Raw genomic sequence first — 17208 nt, forward strand, 5'->3', positions numbered from 1 at the left:
TGGGCCCCTCCAGGTGAGAGTGGTCCATCTTACGTTCAGCGAGCCTCGGATGCCCTGGTTGCTGCGGAAGTTCATCGAAGTTGGAAATCGTCGAATGGTAAGTTCGTCCCTTCCCGTCAACAAGTTGTTTACTTGGAGTTCCAGAAAATCGTTTTTGTGTTTTAAGAATGGCATCCGATGCTGCAGGGGACACTGAGTTATCACGTATTTCGGGTGCATGATATATTCGAAGGTTATCGGTTCGTTTTATCCCGGGTATCGTAAATAGCGGGTGGTTATGGACTGACTCGACTTAGCTGACGGCAAGCTATACATGGCGAGCTTGCATTTTCTCCATTTGGTTTCTGGAAGCGCCTTGGGCACAAAATATCTGTTGGCGATATAAAAATAAAATCGCTTACATCATATTACATGCCAGCGACTCTGTAAATATTTTGTATTTAGTGATTGGTTCAGATTTATTTGAGACGTCACCACTAGGGGGATCCGGCATGCTACTTGGCGAAATAAGCCTCGCTCTGATTTACTAAAATTGAATTTAGAACTTTTGTCCATTCAGATTTCCGGAAGAACTATCGGAGTGCGAAAATGTTCTAAAGACTTGTTGTACTAGTCAAGTATAAGCGTAAACACATTCCTTAATATAATTCAATCATTTATTTTTTCATTCCTCGTGTGGTTACATCCTTTGTGCTTGCTGTATTTTCCACCAGATTTACCATTCCATCGCTATTTTCATTTAATGTTCATCGCATCTAAATGACTCCCAGGCTCCCAACGTTACTACTCCATTCATGATGGCATATTTTAACTCTATGCAATACCTCACAAGTCTCATTTCTAACTTAAATGTTATACATCTGTTCGATTTACACTAAACCGGGGAGAGGGGGGGGGGAGGGGGAGAGACGGAGGTGCACTTGCACGTATAATTTCACCGCAGTTATCATCTGCACGTAGCTAGCCGGAGTATATATATAAGCTCTGCATCAGTGTATACTATGTCGGTTAATGAAATCCAGTAATGAGTTCATATTTGACAAAGGTAAAGCTTTGCCTCTAAAATAGTGGGATATTTTAATGAAAACATAATTAAAAAAGAAAAAGAGTGAAAACTGGCAGCTGAATGCCGTATTGACTACGTGTTTCTCGAGTTTCGGCGGAATAGCTAATAGAGGAATCGTCGAGATAAATTACCTAATCTACTAAAATTTGTTAATCAACTTTTAAATCATGAAATGGTTTTTAAAACTACCCCGCAACCACCTAAATTTTTTCGTCCTTTCGTCCATTTGTGCATTTTCCACAAAATTTAGCAGTGAAAGCGGCGTTACGTCACGTTACGTGACTTCAGGTAACCTATACACCTTGGCGAAATTGACGGCACGTGACCTATACGTCAATTCAGTTTTCCTGACAAATTTAACGTGAAAGTTCACGTCTGGTGGCCAAAGCATCAATAACGTTTTCCCGCTAAATTTAGCGAGAAATGGACGTCACGTGAAATATACGCCCATTCAGTTACCCGCTAAATTTAGCCGAAAATTCACGTCTTGTGTCCTAGAAACCAATCCAGTTTCCCCGCAACATGTAGCGGGGGCATTGACGTCACGACCCCTGACGCTACGTGACCTATACGGTCATTCACTTCCACTGCTAATTTCAGCGGGAAGATATTTGTCACTTGACTCACCAAGTTCGTCACCAATTCCCTATAAGGCATTTCATGCATCATAAAACTTTAAAGGTAAAGGTCGCTGCACATTTGTAATTATTTTACAGGTCATATTTCAATTGAAGAAATGGCAGTGGTTACTATTGAAAGCCATACAGATTAAAATATTTCGGAAAATTATATTAGGTTTGAAAATATTGAATACTCAAATTTTATGTTGTTAAGACGATTTCAAACTGGCGCGCAAAAGGCGCGCCGGAAGCTCGGCCCACAATCACGCTCAGAAGAGGGAATACATCTTCCAAGTGTCGTTGTAGGCAAGGCTCGTGGCGCCATATTTTAGTCCAATCTTTAAGCCAGGCTAAAAAATTAGAAATTTAATAATATCCTACACGCTAGTAAACTTTTGCAAGTTATTTTTATTTGTCTCCCCTTTATAGCAAATGCAGTCGATTCCGCAGTTACAACATGACCCGTAAACCAACAATTAAAATGTTAACTAAGAGATTTAGCTAATTGGCCATGTAACTATGACTACCATCCCCTTAGATAATGCCCTCCGAACTTGAGAAACACCTAGAGACAATTGCACTCTTCTTAAAAATTCTGTTTCTAATAAAAGAGATTGCCTTGTATATCAACTTTACGTAATATCGAAGTCAATAGAAACAAACGTACTCTACCGAACTCGTCATATTTGGGGTGATGAACCGCCAGAATGATGGCAGTTATATTTGAAAACGAGCGTGTTGTTGAAATGACACAAATACTTGAAAGAATAACACATCGAGGACGAGGACGGAAACAGAAGTCCTGTTTCCGTCCTCGTCCTCGATGTTGTATTCTTTCAAGTATTCGATGGTAGTTATTTGCCTCAGTTAAAGAACTTGCCAGCGTCGTGAAATGATTCATGGAATGTTCACATTTCTTGCCAGTACCGGCGCAGTGATTTCGCTGCGATTGCACTAGTTATAAATTTAATAATTTTTGCGCCATTTTGTTTCTTTTCTGCAGTAGGCGCTTTCGATTCACATTGCGCTTCCTCCTTGTTTTGAATAAGCGCAGCTTGCGTTCCTTTCGGGACCGATCCGTAGTCTTTTTGGTAAGACCCCCACTATTTTACGGCGGAACTGTTAAGGGCTAGTTTCCTCAAAATCTTGTCCGGTACCAAACAAATGTCGACACCCGTGGGTGACACAACACTCTGGTTGCCGCCGTCACTCATAGATGGCGGTAGCTGTCCAGAGTGTTGTGTTTGCCGGTTGTCTGCTTGCGCCGCCGCTCATAGATCGTGACAACATTTCTTCGGAGAAAGAAGAGCGCGCAGCAGCGCGAATGGTTTCGCAACCGCCACGAGGCCGCTATCGCCCTAAGTTACACGGCGTCAGCTCTTCAGATTCCCTTGCGAAGCAAGAGCAGATCGCTCGCCTGGAAGGCCACCGCCGAGAACAAAAGCTGCCCTGCACGGGCCGGATTTTCTAGGCCCGGCCCGACCCGGCCCGGCAGAGGCACGGCCCGGGCCCGGCCCGATCCCGACAGAATATTTAATTTCTAGGCCCGGCCCGACCCGGCCCGGAAGAGACATAGCCCGGGCCCGGCCCGGGCCCGGCAGATTTTTTAGACAGAAGTTCGAGCCCGGCCCGAGCCCGACAAAAATGTTTTAAATATAAGCCTGAGTCCGGCCCGAGCCCGACTGTTTATATTCATGATCCCAAAAATGTTTGCCTTAAGACTGACTAAGCATAAAGCGAGCATATTTGATTTAAATTTCTTTTGGACTTGGAACGAAATTTTTTGGCACAATAAATATCCCGACTTGGTGTATTTTCGAGAATATTGGCGAAATATGCAGTGTATCAGTGATTTAAAAAAAAATTGTCGTATTCTTTATTTATGCATTTCTTGAAGAAATATCGCGGGTTTCGTTGTTCGATTCGTTTCAGAGAACCTTTCTCTCTACATGTTTTTGTGAAGAAATAATCAGAATCACGCTAGTGCATATTCAAAAAGCTGTATAAGCATAAAAATATCTAGTTAGCTTATCTTTGGCGGCATAGTAAGGCTCCCTCCACAAAAGCAAAATCAAGCTCACGTTGTTTTTCTTGTGTTCAGTTTGGAACGCAGAGGAAAAATACGCTCATGTTGTACCCTGCGACTGGAGTGCCCTGGGTTTCTTGACCGTACTTTCCCACTATGGTGGAGGAATCCATACGTTTCCTTTTATCCACGTGAAAGCATTCCAAGTGCAAGACGTCTTTTTTTTTTATTTTTTAACAGCAGCGTAGTAATTTTGCATTTCGCTTGTTTGTTTTCATTGAACCGAGAAGATCAATGAGCAGCTTTTTGTTATCAACAATCTACAATTTGTGGCACACGACTACCCAGCGATGGCCCGGGCCGGCCCGGGCCGACACGGCCTGGAAAATATTTTGTTCAAGCCCGAGCCCGGGACGCGCCCGAGAAAATGCGTGCTACCCGGCCCGAGCTCGGCCCGCGGACCGGGCCGGGCTCGGGTTTTCGGGCTGCCCGGGCCCGTGCAGTGCTCTAAGCTACCAGCTCATCTGGTCTTCCTTCCTCACCAGGATGAAAAGGCTGAAAGTTTTTTTTTTTTTTTTTGATAACATCACCGCCTTTTTTTTATTGTCAAGACACCTTTTACCAATTACACTGGATTCGAACCGGAGCCGACGGACGACAAAGGGGACGAGGAACAACCACACACGTCTCTATTGAGACGTGTGTGTTGTTCTCTTCTCCCCTTTGTCGGCCGTCGTCTCCAGTCAGAATGAAGCATTAACCACTTCGCCTCTTTATTAACTTTCTGTTATTTTCTTCTGTTGGCATTAAAGAATAAAACATGATTCTTAGGTCGACAAATATATACATTAAATCACCATTTTGTAATAATATAAATAGTGATGATATTGACAGACTGATAAAATAAAGAAACATGATGCAGTATTATGCGAAGCAATATACTGGGTGTATCAAGGGGAGGCCAGGCTCTTTAAATTGACCGCAAAATTCGGTTTCTTTACCTATCGCGCTACTGCAGCGTTGCCCACAAATGGTGCATTTTTTTTTTTGTAAAACTTGCAAAGAGCGAGCTTACTTGAGGAAAAAGTAAGGAAAGGAAGAGTCTTAGCTCCTATGGAAACGCAGCACAGTCACCGGTCTTCCAACAACACGGCGCCGTTTCGCACGGAAGACAAGAGGTGGCGCAAACGGTCCCGACGCCAACTGCCGCCAACGAACGAGCAGACGACGCCGAGAGCCGGCGTCTTTAGCAGACAAGGAACTGCACTTCCTTGTTGTTAGCGGGCCTGTTTTTGTTTCAGCGACTGTCGCCGCCTGCGGAACGCACGCCGCTTTTGAGTCGAAATGATCGTTTGCTATAGACGCCGGCTCTTGGCGCCGTATGCTCGTTCGTTGGCGGCGTTCGTTGCGCCATCTCTTGTGTCCCGTGCGAAACGGCGCTGTGTTGTTTGAAGACCGGTGGCGTCGCTGAGTTTCCATAGGAGCTAAGCCTTTTTCTTTTTCTACTTTTTCCTCAGGTAAGCTCGCTCTTTGCATGCAAATTTTACAAAAGAAAAATGCACCATCTGTGGGCAACGCTGCACAAAATCGTAGTGCGATAGGTTAAGAAACTGAATTTTGCGGTCGATGTAAAGAGCCTGGCATTCCCTAGATGCACCCAGTATATGTCTTAGCAATGTTTGTTTGCAAAAGTGATACACGCTGTGCTGCGGAAATATAAACGCAAGCCTTTTGCTTGTTTGATTGATTTTGAGGTAAGCCTAAGCTAGGGTTGTTAAACTATTCGTCATATTTAGGCCACCAAATTTATCAGATAAAAGATTCTAAAAACGCATATGCACGTTGTCGCCACTTCACCGTATACAATGCTCTGCAAGCAAATCAAATTGTTCTAATCAAAACGCATTTTTTTTCACTTTTCTCATTCTACAGATGGACAGGGACATAACAGTCTGGAACAACAAGACAATAATTGGCAAGCCTCTTCTGGTAAAAGAAGATCGCTTCATCGCCGACTTCCGCAAGTGGTACTCTCAATTCTACAGCAGTAAAAGTCCCACGTGGCAGGAGGTCAAAGAGACGACTCTTGACTGGTGAAAGATGCGGTGGACAGTTCCATCCCGGTGCTTAAGTCACAAGTTCTTCATGGTAACATAGTGCCATTCATTAGGCTAGACTAGTGCCATTCATTAGGTGCCAGGGCTAGACTTGGTTTCCTGTGTCATCGCCATGTAATTTCATACGAAGGACTTTCCGCCAGCCATGTTTGCGTGTTTCTTTTAACTGCATTGAAAGGCACGTGATATGCTTTAGTGGTGCAGTTTCTGCCATAAATTTCCCGACGGCTTGAACAGGGAATGGCTACAAATATATATATACAATGAAATTATGTTTTACTTTGAGAATTAGTACTCACTATAAACTTTCTATAATTCCAAAGCTGTAATTCATATCCTTTTTGTTTTTGTTTCCACACCAGTTGGTTAAGAAACAACGCATTTATGAAAGTTTTTATGAAGTCAAGATGGGGGTATTGGGACACTGATAGATCAATCTGACACGATTATTTTACATAATACCTCGCCTCCGCTTTATTGCCAAGAGTATTTGTTTCTTGTCGGAATTCCACACAGTGCCGGGTCTATTAAAATGCTCGATGTTCATCAGCTACTCGGTATGTTTTCACCATGGCTTCATCAATTACGGCGTAGCTATCTCGCATTCCGCTTTGCGTATACCGATGTTTTTCACGATCGGGTGATCTTGTGCAAGCAGAGAACTCAGTGTCAATGACAAGCTTTTCTGGAGGAAATCAACGAGACTAGGGATTGGGATAATGATTTATTTATGCTTTCAATAAACTGCGTTGCGAAGGATTACAAATAACGACACTGAGACAAGAAGACAAAACAACATACCGAAATAAGCGAAAACTAACAACTATTTGGTTTTCCTTTTTTACAAAGGAGAAATAAAAAAATAAGAAAAGGGAACAAAGCGGCAGCTATTACACTTCTATGTGGAAGGAAAAATAGACAATTTGTAGTTTTGTAGATTTTTGTGTGTCGCGTTTTCTGCCTCGTCTCAATACCATTATTTATTAGCCTTCGCAGCGCATTTTATTCAAATACCAACAAAACTGTGCCCTCGGCGATGCATAATCGACACAGGATACCCTCGTTGAAATCAAAGCAGACGCCGTGAATTGAGGCTGTGAGACTAATATGCAGTAAAACACGAAAAACCGCCTACAATTAATAGTAAGTTTCAGAGCACCTCATTTAAAATTTTTACGACAATCATAAAAACATAACTGACATAACAACATAAGTGAAGAAATGCCTTTCAATCCCTTAAAGCCATCATTTTGCACTGCGTTACTTTTACTGTTTTTGCTGAATATAAAAAGCCAAAGTTTGTAAGAAGTAGTCATTAGAAGTTGTATAACGAAAGTTGCTCATATCATTCTATTCTTAAAACTTTGTGAATCTGTGCTGATATTTGTAAACCTAGCTGTTCTGTGTTTTTCGTTAGGGCTCTGGCTTTTACGATAATTTCTGTTTAACCTCTTTTGCCTGTGCGAGTTTTTTCGTGAAAATAAATCTTCAACTTAAAACACACAGTCCTTATTTCATATATGTTGTCTGACTTACGCACACCTTGTAAATTTCTGATAAAGATGAACGTGCTTATATCATGCTAGACAACTGGATTATTCGTTTTTCAGGCTCGTGAAACCAGTTAAGATTATACGTATATTAGGTTTTAGGTTTTTATATTAGGTAAAAGTTCTAAAAGGACAAATATTTCAATATGATATTTAAATGACCCGGTGCGACATCGTTTGTAAAATGATGTGGATATTTTTTTTTTCATTTTCCTTACGCTATAGATAAAAATTTACCAAAGGGCTAGATCAAGTCATGATAAATACTACACTACACAGTTGGCGCGAGGAAAGCATCAGCGTTTTCACATTTTACACGGACATATTTTATCTGTCTATCTCTCTATACTGTTAATGAGCCCTAGCTACATGACTCAACTTTGTGTCTAGAATGAGCTCTTTCCTTCAAGGTAGTGGCTTTGATTATTGCCTTGATGGTCTTGATTAAGAATAAAGATATAAAACTCTATTTTCATTAGTTTTCTTTGTATCTTTCAATTTCCAGCTTGAGTTCGTGTCTACGCAATTTCGCAAATTATTAAATTTGATGAGAATTTATTTTTACTTTTCTTTTATGTTTGGTAATTTAGTCTAGGTACTTTAACCGAATGGCAATCGTGCTTTGTCTTAACTGTTTTACGTTTCATAGCTCCCATTTGTCGTTTTCCAAGAACGGACATTACCTCTCAAGAAGCACGTCGACGACAAATGTCGTTTCTGTGCACTAAATAAGAATTAGTTAACATGTGTGGATATTTAAACAGCGTGTAGTTGGTCAGCCATTTCAAAGTTGCGACGACTCACTGGTTGTAGATGAGCAATTTAGCGAGTGCAGTACAACCGCTGGCCTGGGGTCTTTAACGTGCACCACGCAGTAGTGATACACGACCGCACGCCGGTACGATGCTCATCCAGATCGAAACGGGCCGGGGTGGGGATGAAACCCAGGACCCCTCGATTCTGCAGCGCGAGCTTTCGCTCCACGTGCTCCGAGCGGGTGTGCGGTAGTCTACTCGGTCACCAATCCCCCATTTTCTCTGTACTTTTATTTAACTTATCATACATTTAACATAGACAAAAAATTAGAACACAGATGACAGACATGCACAATGCACAAGCGACGACACGCTAATCCAATTGCCACCCCCAAAGGCTACGCATGCGCCTTTTATACTAATCCCTTGAAAAAAATCGTTTGGTCAGTGACCAACTCGACCGTGAACAATGTTACAAATGTGGTGCGGCTTTCGCACTAATATTGTTCTCCAATATTGTTGCTAAACATTCCAAGGAATGTATCTCTTTTTACTAAGAAGTAACGGTACACACAGCTAATTATTTGCGACAGTGTATGAAACAGCGTCCCTATAGACTCCCAGCAGCCATGTTCTCGCTTCCTCACATGGACTGCCCCACTTTGCGCTTACGCGTCTCCGTGGCGACCGCATCGTCTCTAGCGAGAGAAAAAACATACTTTGAAAAATACAAAAGAAAAAGGAACCTTTTAGAGCGCATCTTTTAGGAGCCTTTTTCTGCGTTTGGCGGCGTGGCCGTAGCCGTCTCCGTCGGCGTAACCCTGCTAGATTTAGTGGAAAAATTGACGTCAGGTCACCTCAACACTAATTCAGTCCCCCCGCTAAATTTAGTGGGAAAAATGATGTCACATGTGTTCATGTCACGTGACTTATACACGAAATCGGTTACCCAATAAATTTAGTGGCAAAACTGACATCACATGACGTCAACACAAATTAACTTTCCCCACTAAATGTAGGGGGACACTGAAAAATTAGTGGTGAGGTCACGTCACGGTCGAGTTTTCCGCTGAATCTAGCGGAAAAACTGAATTTGTTCATAGGTGATGTGACACGAAGTCATGTCACATCATTTTCCCCGCTAAATGTAGCGGGGAAACTGTGGAAGGAGAGGTGGTTAGGAAGGAGGAGGGGAGGGTATGGAGGAGGAGGAAGGGAGGGTACGCAGGGGGAGGAAGGGTACGCAGGTGGACGAGGAAGAGAGGTTATGGAGAGGAGAAGGAGGGGAGGGTACGGGAGGGGTTGGTATGGAAGGGGAGGAGGGTCTGGAAAAAGAGGGTACAGAAGAGAATGAAGAGGGGAGGGCACGAAGGAGGAGAGGGTATGGGGTACCTGTCATCCTCCTCCTTTGTACCCTCCCCTCTTCTTTTCAAAAGCTGCGCTCTAATCTCGCATTGCAGAGATTTCCAAACGTCTTCCATATTTCTTGTTACGGGCTTGAGTTGAGCTAGTTGTTGCACTACTATGATTGGTCCAGCTTAAATTTGGGAGACGAAAAAACGTAAAAAACAAAAAACAGAGATAGAAGGAACAGGTGGAGATAGAGATACTGCTGGACTACCAACTGTCGATTTAATGCGTTTTCCTCTTCTTGAACCCTAACTATCTGCTCCTTCTTTACTGCTCATCCTGAGAGCGCTATACAGCAGCCTCACCATACAGCAGCGCCACACATGCAGCACAGCCTTCAGCAGCATCACCATCCTAGCAAGAAATAAAAACCCGTATGCACGAGAGATGCTGGAGACCATGGATCGAAGAAAGTGAAGAAATATGTGTCAGCGGGCCGTCTATCAAACTCACCTCAAAAGAAAAACAATATTAGCTGTGTATCATGCCCTGCTGGAGTGCGGTTTTTTCAATCTGGGATTGTATGTGGAATATATGTGGTTCTCATTTCATTTCATCCTTGGATTGTATGGTGCTCTGAGGGTGAGGAGAAAAATAAACAGACAGTGAAGGTTCAATGCGAGTAAGCAGCATTACATTTTTAGTTGTTAGTCCAGCAGGATCTCTAATTCTGTCTCCGGTATCTGTTTTTTTTTAACGTTTTTTGGTCTCCCAAGTTTAAACTGGCCCTATCCTAAACTTTTGTCTGGTCTTTGTAAACATCTTATCACGTTCTACGTGCCTATTTTCATCATAGCTAAAAAAAACAAATACATAAATACTTCCAAAGCATCTTCCAAGAAATGCAAAGGGCAAGGATGCCAGGACAGCCGTCGAAAGCCGCATGGTAACTGCATCTACGACGGCCGCGCTCGCGGCAGCGCTGACTTCCACGACGTGCTGGAACAGAGGCTGCGATTGTTATTAAATTAAATCACCTTCAACCCTAAAACATGCCCCTCTTGAAACATTTGTTGCTACGATTGTCTGTGGATACCTCCCATGCGTTCCGAAACAGTAAGCGCGTCGCTGACGCTGGCCATCGGCGATGCAGCAGACGCCGCAGGGGGATCGGTGGCCGAGCAGGTCTGAGCACGTAGAGTGAAAGCTCGCGCTGCAGAACCCACGGATCTAGGGTTCAATCCCCACCCCTGCCTGTTTCGATCTGAATAAGCATCGTACTGGCTTACGGTCGTGTATCTCTACTGCGTGATGCACGTTCAGGACCCCAAGCTAACACGTGTACTGCACTGGCTAAATTTCTCATCTACAGCTGGCAGATAAGTCGCCTGTTGAGGCAGACTAAGTTCTAGGCTGTTTAAACATACACAAACCCCAATTCTTCTTCAGTAGACGTCACCATCTTGTCAGCGCGTTTGGTCTGTCTTAACAGGACTAACGGCTGCATTTGCTCAAGCACGCCTCGGTTAGTCCCGGTCGAGTGCAGTTAGTCCTTAGGATTTGCGCACGATACCTTGCTTGAACCAGATGGTATCTTCTGGGAGCAAATAGGAGTTCTAAAGACCAAATGCTGCCGTTAGACTTTTGAGGCCATCTTTTTTCTTGGAATGTGTATCTGGGCTGCCTGTGCAACATTTAATTCTTATAATTCAATGTCATTTTGTCCCTGTGGAAGCATCCGAGCATCAAATTTAAATGCCACAAACATTTTATGACAGAAATAACATGCAACTAAAATCATCAAAAAATAATTAGGATAATAGAGAGCACACCACGGGACGTCCAGATAAACATCGCTAAATTTGAGCTGTGACTGGTACAGTTTACAAATTGCAAAACCACAGGCCCGAGGTATGTCTGTGTGCGCTCTAGAGCGATTGATACATTTACTTGAAATCAAAGTTCCCTTGCCTTAATCCCCCTATGATAAATATGGTAGAACTGTCCGTTAGACAAAATTCCTTCAAAACGTTTCGTCTCTGAATCTCTTGAGTGCATGTGCAAAACATATTTCAATTATGTCTGACGTACGTTTTCTTTTTTTTGATGACGAAACGGTATTACTTTTGTGCATGCAATATTTCTGATAAAAGCACTGAGTCGTCGTTTATTTTCCTATATAATGAGGATGTCCCGTTACTTGTAAAAGTTCTAAACTTAACCCTGTCTCTGCAAAAACAAATAAAAAAACGCAATGCGAAGGAAATACTTTCATCACGAAACTGCTTTCTCAATTAACGTGTTTTTTCAGGTATCAATGCACAACGCACTTACTGATTTGTTATATCTGCTTGAGTTTATTTTTTTTTTTCATTGAAGCACGAATTGATGGCCTTGAACAACACTGTAAAAAATGAAAGACGTTTACAAATATGTGTAATGCGAAATTGGACCGCAGCTCTCGAGGAAGAGGAGGAGGGGAGGGTACGGAGGGGAGGGTATGCCCCTCCTCCACCTCCGTACCTTCTACTCCTTCCCCTCCATCCCTTCCTCATCTTCTCCACTCCTCTTCATTTCCTCTTCCTCCTCTACCTCTCCTCCTCTTCCTCCCCTCCTTCCACAGCTTCTCCTCTAAATTTGGCTGTAAAATTGGTGCCACGTGACCTCAACACCAATTCAGTTTCTCCACTAGAATTTAGCGGGGAAATCGACGTTCCGTGACATCAAAACCAGTTTAATTCCCAGCTGAATTTAGCAGGGAATTGAATTAGTGTTGAGGTCACGTGACGTCAATTTTGCCACTAAATCTAGAGAAGCTGAATTTGCGCGCTAAATCTGGCAGAAAATTGAATTTTCTCGCTAAATATAGCGGATAAAATAAGATTGTTCGTTAAATCAAGCGCAGAAACTGAATTTCTCCGCTCAGTTTAGCGATAAATTGAATTGGTGGTGAGGTCACCTCACGTCAATTTTCCCGCTAACTTTAGCGGGGTTAAGCCAACGCCGACGCCGCGAAACTCGGAAACGGGCACCTAAGAGCTGCGCTCTAAAAGTGACTGTCACCTTTACAGCGATTTTCTTGCCAATTTTGACGAGTCCTCAATGTCAGCGAAGAAAACGTTACTCCCCCGTCAACAAGAGGCAAGGAGAGCGCCACGAAACAGCACAAGAAAGCAAAACGAAATGCGCGTGGTAATAAAGCGTTCAGATTAGCTGCAACTGGGAGCACGCCATCCGACTAACAACCTATCGGATGCGATCGCGTTTTGCGCCTTAGCTGGCCTTGGGTGCCTTCGCGTTGCTGCCGTGTTGCTAGGAGATTTGGCCTTCTCACCCCTTATACTCGGGCTCAGTCTGCCCCCAGGCCCATACAACACCACCTAGAGCTGAACGCCGCAGCGCTCCTCCGGTGACGTCACGCGAGTCGGCTGGCGAGCGCCGTGGAAAAGCACTGGGTTTACCGTCGTATGGACCTACCCTCATAGTACGGCGCTTTTACTAACACAAACATTTGTTAATAGGTAAAACGTGAGTTATAAACATCTATATGACTGAAAAACGTATGTTATTATCCGGGCAGCCTCTCATGACGTACAATTATTGTTATGATCTGCAAAAATAATTGGTTAACGACGGTTTGAGAAAGATGGGTCTTCCTTGTAGGAAACCGACTCTTGGGTGCTTTAATTATCTCTACAAGCGAGTAGACATAAACAATCAAATAATAATTGCTCTGAAACGTTGTTCTAATAAGTGAACGGACCCGCCGAAAAACATAACAGCAACAATCAAGTAGGTGCTGCTTGCTCGTGTGTGGTTACTGAATTCGTTTGTGGAGCTAATTAAAAGAGGAGTATTAAAAATTGTGGACTGATGCTATTTTGGAGTTCGAAAAAATGTAATGTGTTGAAATGTAATTTTTAGCAGAAGTAAACAAATAATTTAAATATAAATTCCAGGCGATCTGGGGAATGTTTACCATAAGGTAATAATTCCGAGACTGGTGTACGAAAACAAAAAAAGTTAAAAGCAGAAGAGTCGCGAAAAGGAGGTGCAGACACGTTTTATATCAAACTGTAAAAGCTTTGATTGAACGAGCGCAGGCAAACTCAGTAAACTTAAAATATAATATTCAGTAAGGAGATGTCTGGGAGCTTCATGCCCCAACTAGCTGCGTTAATTCTCATTCTGAAATGAAGATCTGAATAGAAGTCTTCTCACCTTTGAAAGCTTTTAAATTGTATCGTCTCCTGTATCCACACTTTCTTGTATCTATCTTGACACGATTTGAACACAAGAATCTTAGATATCGTTCTGCGCTTTCGCACACAGCACATGTACGGCATGTAGACTTTAATGCAGTTGCACAATGATAATGTTGCGATAACAACTGTTGCGCGGGATAAAAAATATTTATTTAGATTTTGGCGTTTCACTTTTTTTTTCTTTGACTTAGAATTAGCCTCATAAATAGGGTCGTTCACCCTCCCACAATACTTTTTACGCAAAGTTCGTGCTGTACTACAATAAGTGTTTCAGCACGAGCTCACTTGTGTGTCCTTCAGGGGCGTCGAAATCAGAAGTCTCATTGGTAGACAGTAGTTCCATTCTGAGCTCGGTGACGAACTGGCGCTAGTTCGGAAAGTTCTCGAGCAACTGCGTAGTTGTGTCTCATGGCAAGAGTGACGAACATAGTTTAATAAAACAACCCACTCGATACAATTCCTTGACAAGAAAGTAGTTCTCTTTCGCGAGTGAAACTTGCCGACTTGTCTTCTGCGGTCAGCACTGTCCTGCATTTCTGACACTTCTACATTTTTAAAGCGGCATAAAGTGCGTATCTTGCAATGACTATATAGGACTATTTTCGAAATAAATAAAGCGAAGGTCAAGTACAAACTGATGGAAAAAGCGCTAACTTACAACTGTCGTTTTAATAATCACACAAAAGACTAGAAAGAGGTAGCGTTTCTCTCTCGTCTTTTCGGTATGAAAAAAAGTTCCCAAAATGAAACTGCCTTGATGGGAAGAGGAAGTTACGTTGAACGAACTGAGAAATAACAATAAAGGGAGAGGAGGGCGTTACGTTAATAAAAGAACAGAATTAGCCGAAAGACAGGAAGAGGAAGTTGTCCACAGTAAACCAATGAAACAACCCCAAGCAGGACATTTAAGGTAATGAAGTTCTTTGTCAGCTAATGCCACTGATGGTGCACTGACACACGAGTTCTCCTTTTCTCTTATGGTCATTGCCTCGTATAGTTTCCTGGATATCTTCTCACGGAACCTTCGAAGGACCTTTGTCTCTGTAAGTATCGGCTTGCAGTGACAGTCTCTTACGTGCACTGTGAGATTCCCCGTTGGTGTTGATTTGAGTGACGCAGCGTGTCATGTAACCTGGTGTACGCGCACCGGCCAGGCTGACCAACACAATCTCTGCCACAGGTGAAAGGTATTTCATATATAACCTGGCTTTGGCAAGGTATATATGTTTGCTTCTGCCTCTGGTCGCATTCTTTGCGACGTTCTTGTGGGGAATTGATCATAAGACAAAGCTTCTTTAGCTTGTCTGATGCTGAAAAGACGACAGGGATGTCATACCTGGCAGCCACTTTTTTATGTAGTGTGATACTAGGTGAATGTAGGGTATTACAGCCGGGCGTTGTCCTTTGTTCTTGGCTTTTTTTTCTGTATGTCGGTGTTGATCATTCTTTCTACTACATCGCACAAGATGGTACTTAGATAACCAGAGGTTTTCAATCGGTGTATTTGCGTCTCAAAGCTCTTTCTTGCCGTGTGGTCACATTACTTCTTGAGGGCTGCGCTAAGACAGTTTTGATTATAGCCATTTTAATGAGTTTTGAGTGGGAGGACTCATATTGGAGTAAATGTTTTCTTGATTGTGGTTTAGTTGGAATATCATTCGTAGATCAAGAAATTGAAGGCTGTTGCCTCTCTGTAGCTCATGCGTAAATTTGAGATTTTTTGTGCGTTTTCAGTGAAGATAGAACGTATCTTGTTGATTTGTTGCTCGTTATTTACATCAGGTCTATTTTTAGTAGCACGAGATAATCATCTCTCCTAGATGTACACAATGCATACAATCAATTTATTCAAACATTCAAGATGCGTTACGATTTGCACTTTCCGAAAGTAACAGTTACTGTATCAAAGAAAATGAGAAAACCTTGGGTACCCCACTCCATATCAAAATGATGCAAAAAAAACGACCGTCTATATAAAGCGCTTTTAAGGTCACGGAATTTAAACAAACTAGTCATCTTTAAGAAATTTTGAAACGAGTTAACCGCTGAATTGCGAAAAGCGAAATCTGTGTACTACAAAGAAATGTTTAATGACGTTGACAAACACCGACCTGATATTATGCGGGAAAAAGGTAATGAAGCTCTGAACCGCGGGACAATCTCAAAACAAATAGGTGACTTAATTGTAGATGGCCAAACTGTGTCTGGAGTCTCTCTGGCAAAACGTTTTAACGACTATTTCGTAAATATAACACTCAGACCGCACAGTGACAGTGCTCTAGCGTTTGTTCACGAAATCAATGGCAGTTTGTTTCTAAAACCTACAGATAAAACAGAAATAGTAAGTGCTGTGATATCGATTATTCACAGATAAAACCTATTAAATTTGTTATAGATATAATATTTTACCGTGCGTAACATATATATTCAATTTGTCTTTAACTTCTGGTAAGTTCCCTAAAAATATGAAACTAGCTAAAATCTCAGTTATTTTTAAAGGAGGGGATAAAAACATCTTGAGTAATTATAGACCAATTTCTATTCTTCCTATTTTCTCCAAGGGGCTAGAAAAAATTATATTTAAACGTTTTGAACATTTTTTCGTAAAACATTCTATACAAACAGTGTTTCAATTTGGTTTTCAAGAAGGTAAATCTACTGAATCGGCATTGTTACTACAGAGAGAAATTATACTTGGAAATATTGAAAAACGACTGCTCATACTTGCTGGTTTCATCGATTATAGTAAAGCGTTTGATTGCCTCAATCACACAACACTACTTTCAAAGCTTTATAAATATGGTATTCACGGCATATCATTCGAATTGCCTAAATCATACCTTGAGAATCGCCACCAAAAAATGTCTATTGACGGCCAACGCTCATTGTTCTCGAACATGGTTTGTGGCGTTCCACAGGGCAGTATCCATGGACCTTTATTATTTAATGCTTATATAAACGATGTAGTAGACATTGCTGATCAAGCTCAATTAATAATTTATGCAGATAATACGAGTCTTCTTTTTCCGGTAATGATGTTGATGAGCTTATAAGAAGGGCAAATTTCGTATTAGAAAAAATTTTCTTTTGGTCTGATGTCCATGGATTAAAAACTAACACATTAAAGTCGAAAGCAATTCTATGTAGACCCGTTAATAATTTGTAAATATTACAAATCCCCTAGTGACTGGAAATGCGTCAATTGAAATAGTACATCAACACAAAACTCTTAGCGTGTACTTCTCTGAACCACATTGAATACTTAACGAAACAACTTTCTCAAGTAGTGGGGGCAGTTGCTCGGTGCCGCAGTTTTTTGCCGGTAAACATTGAGCTAAAAATATACTACGCCTTATTCAATTCCCATATGAATTACTGTCACTTGGTGTGGACAACAACTACAAAGACAAACCTAAATAGCATTCTATTACTTAAAAAAAAGATATTGTGTTTTATTGC

Source organism: Ixodes scapularis, unplaced genomic scaffold (assembly GCF_016920785.2).
Source record: "Ixodes scapularis isolate PalLabHiFi unplaced genomic scaffold, ASM1692078v2 PGA_scaffold3__209_contigs__length_174095766, whole genome shotgun sequence".
NCBI lineage: Eukaryota > Metazoa > Arthropoda > Arachnida > Ixodida > Ixodidae > Ixodes > Ixodes scapularis.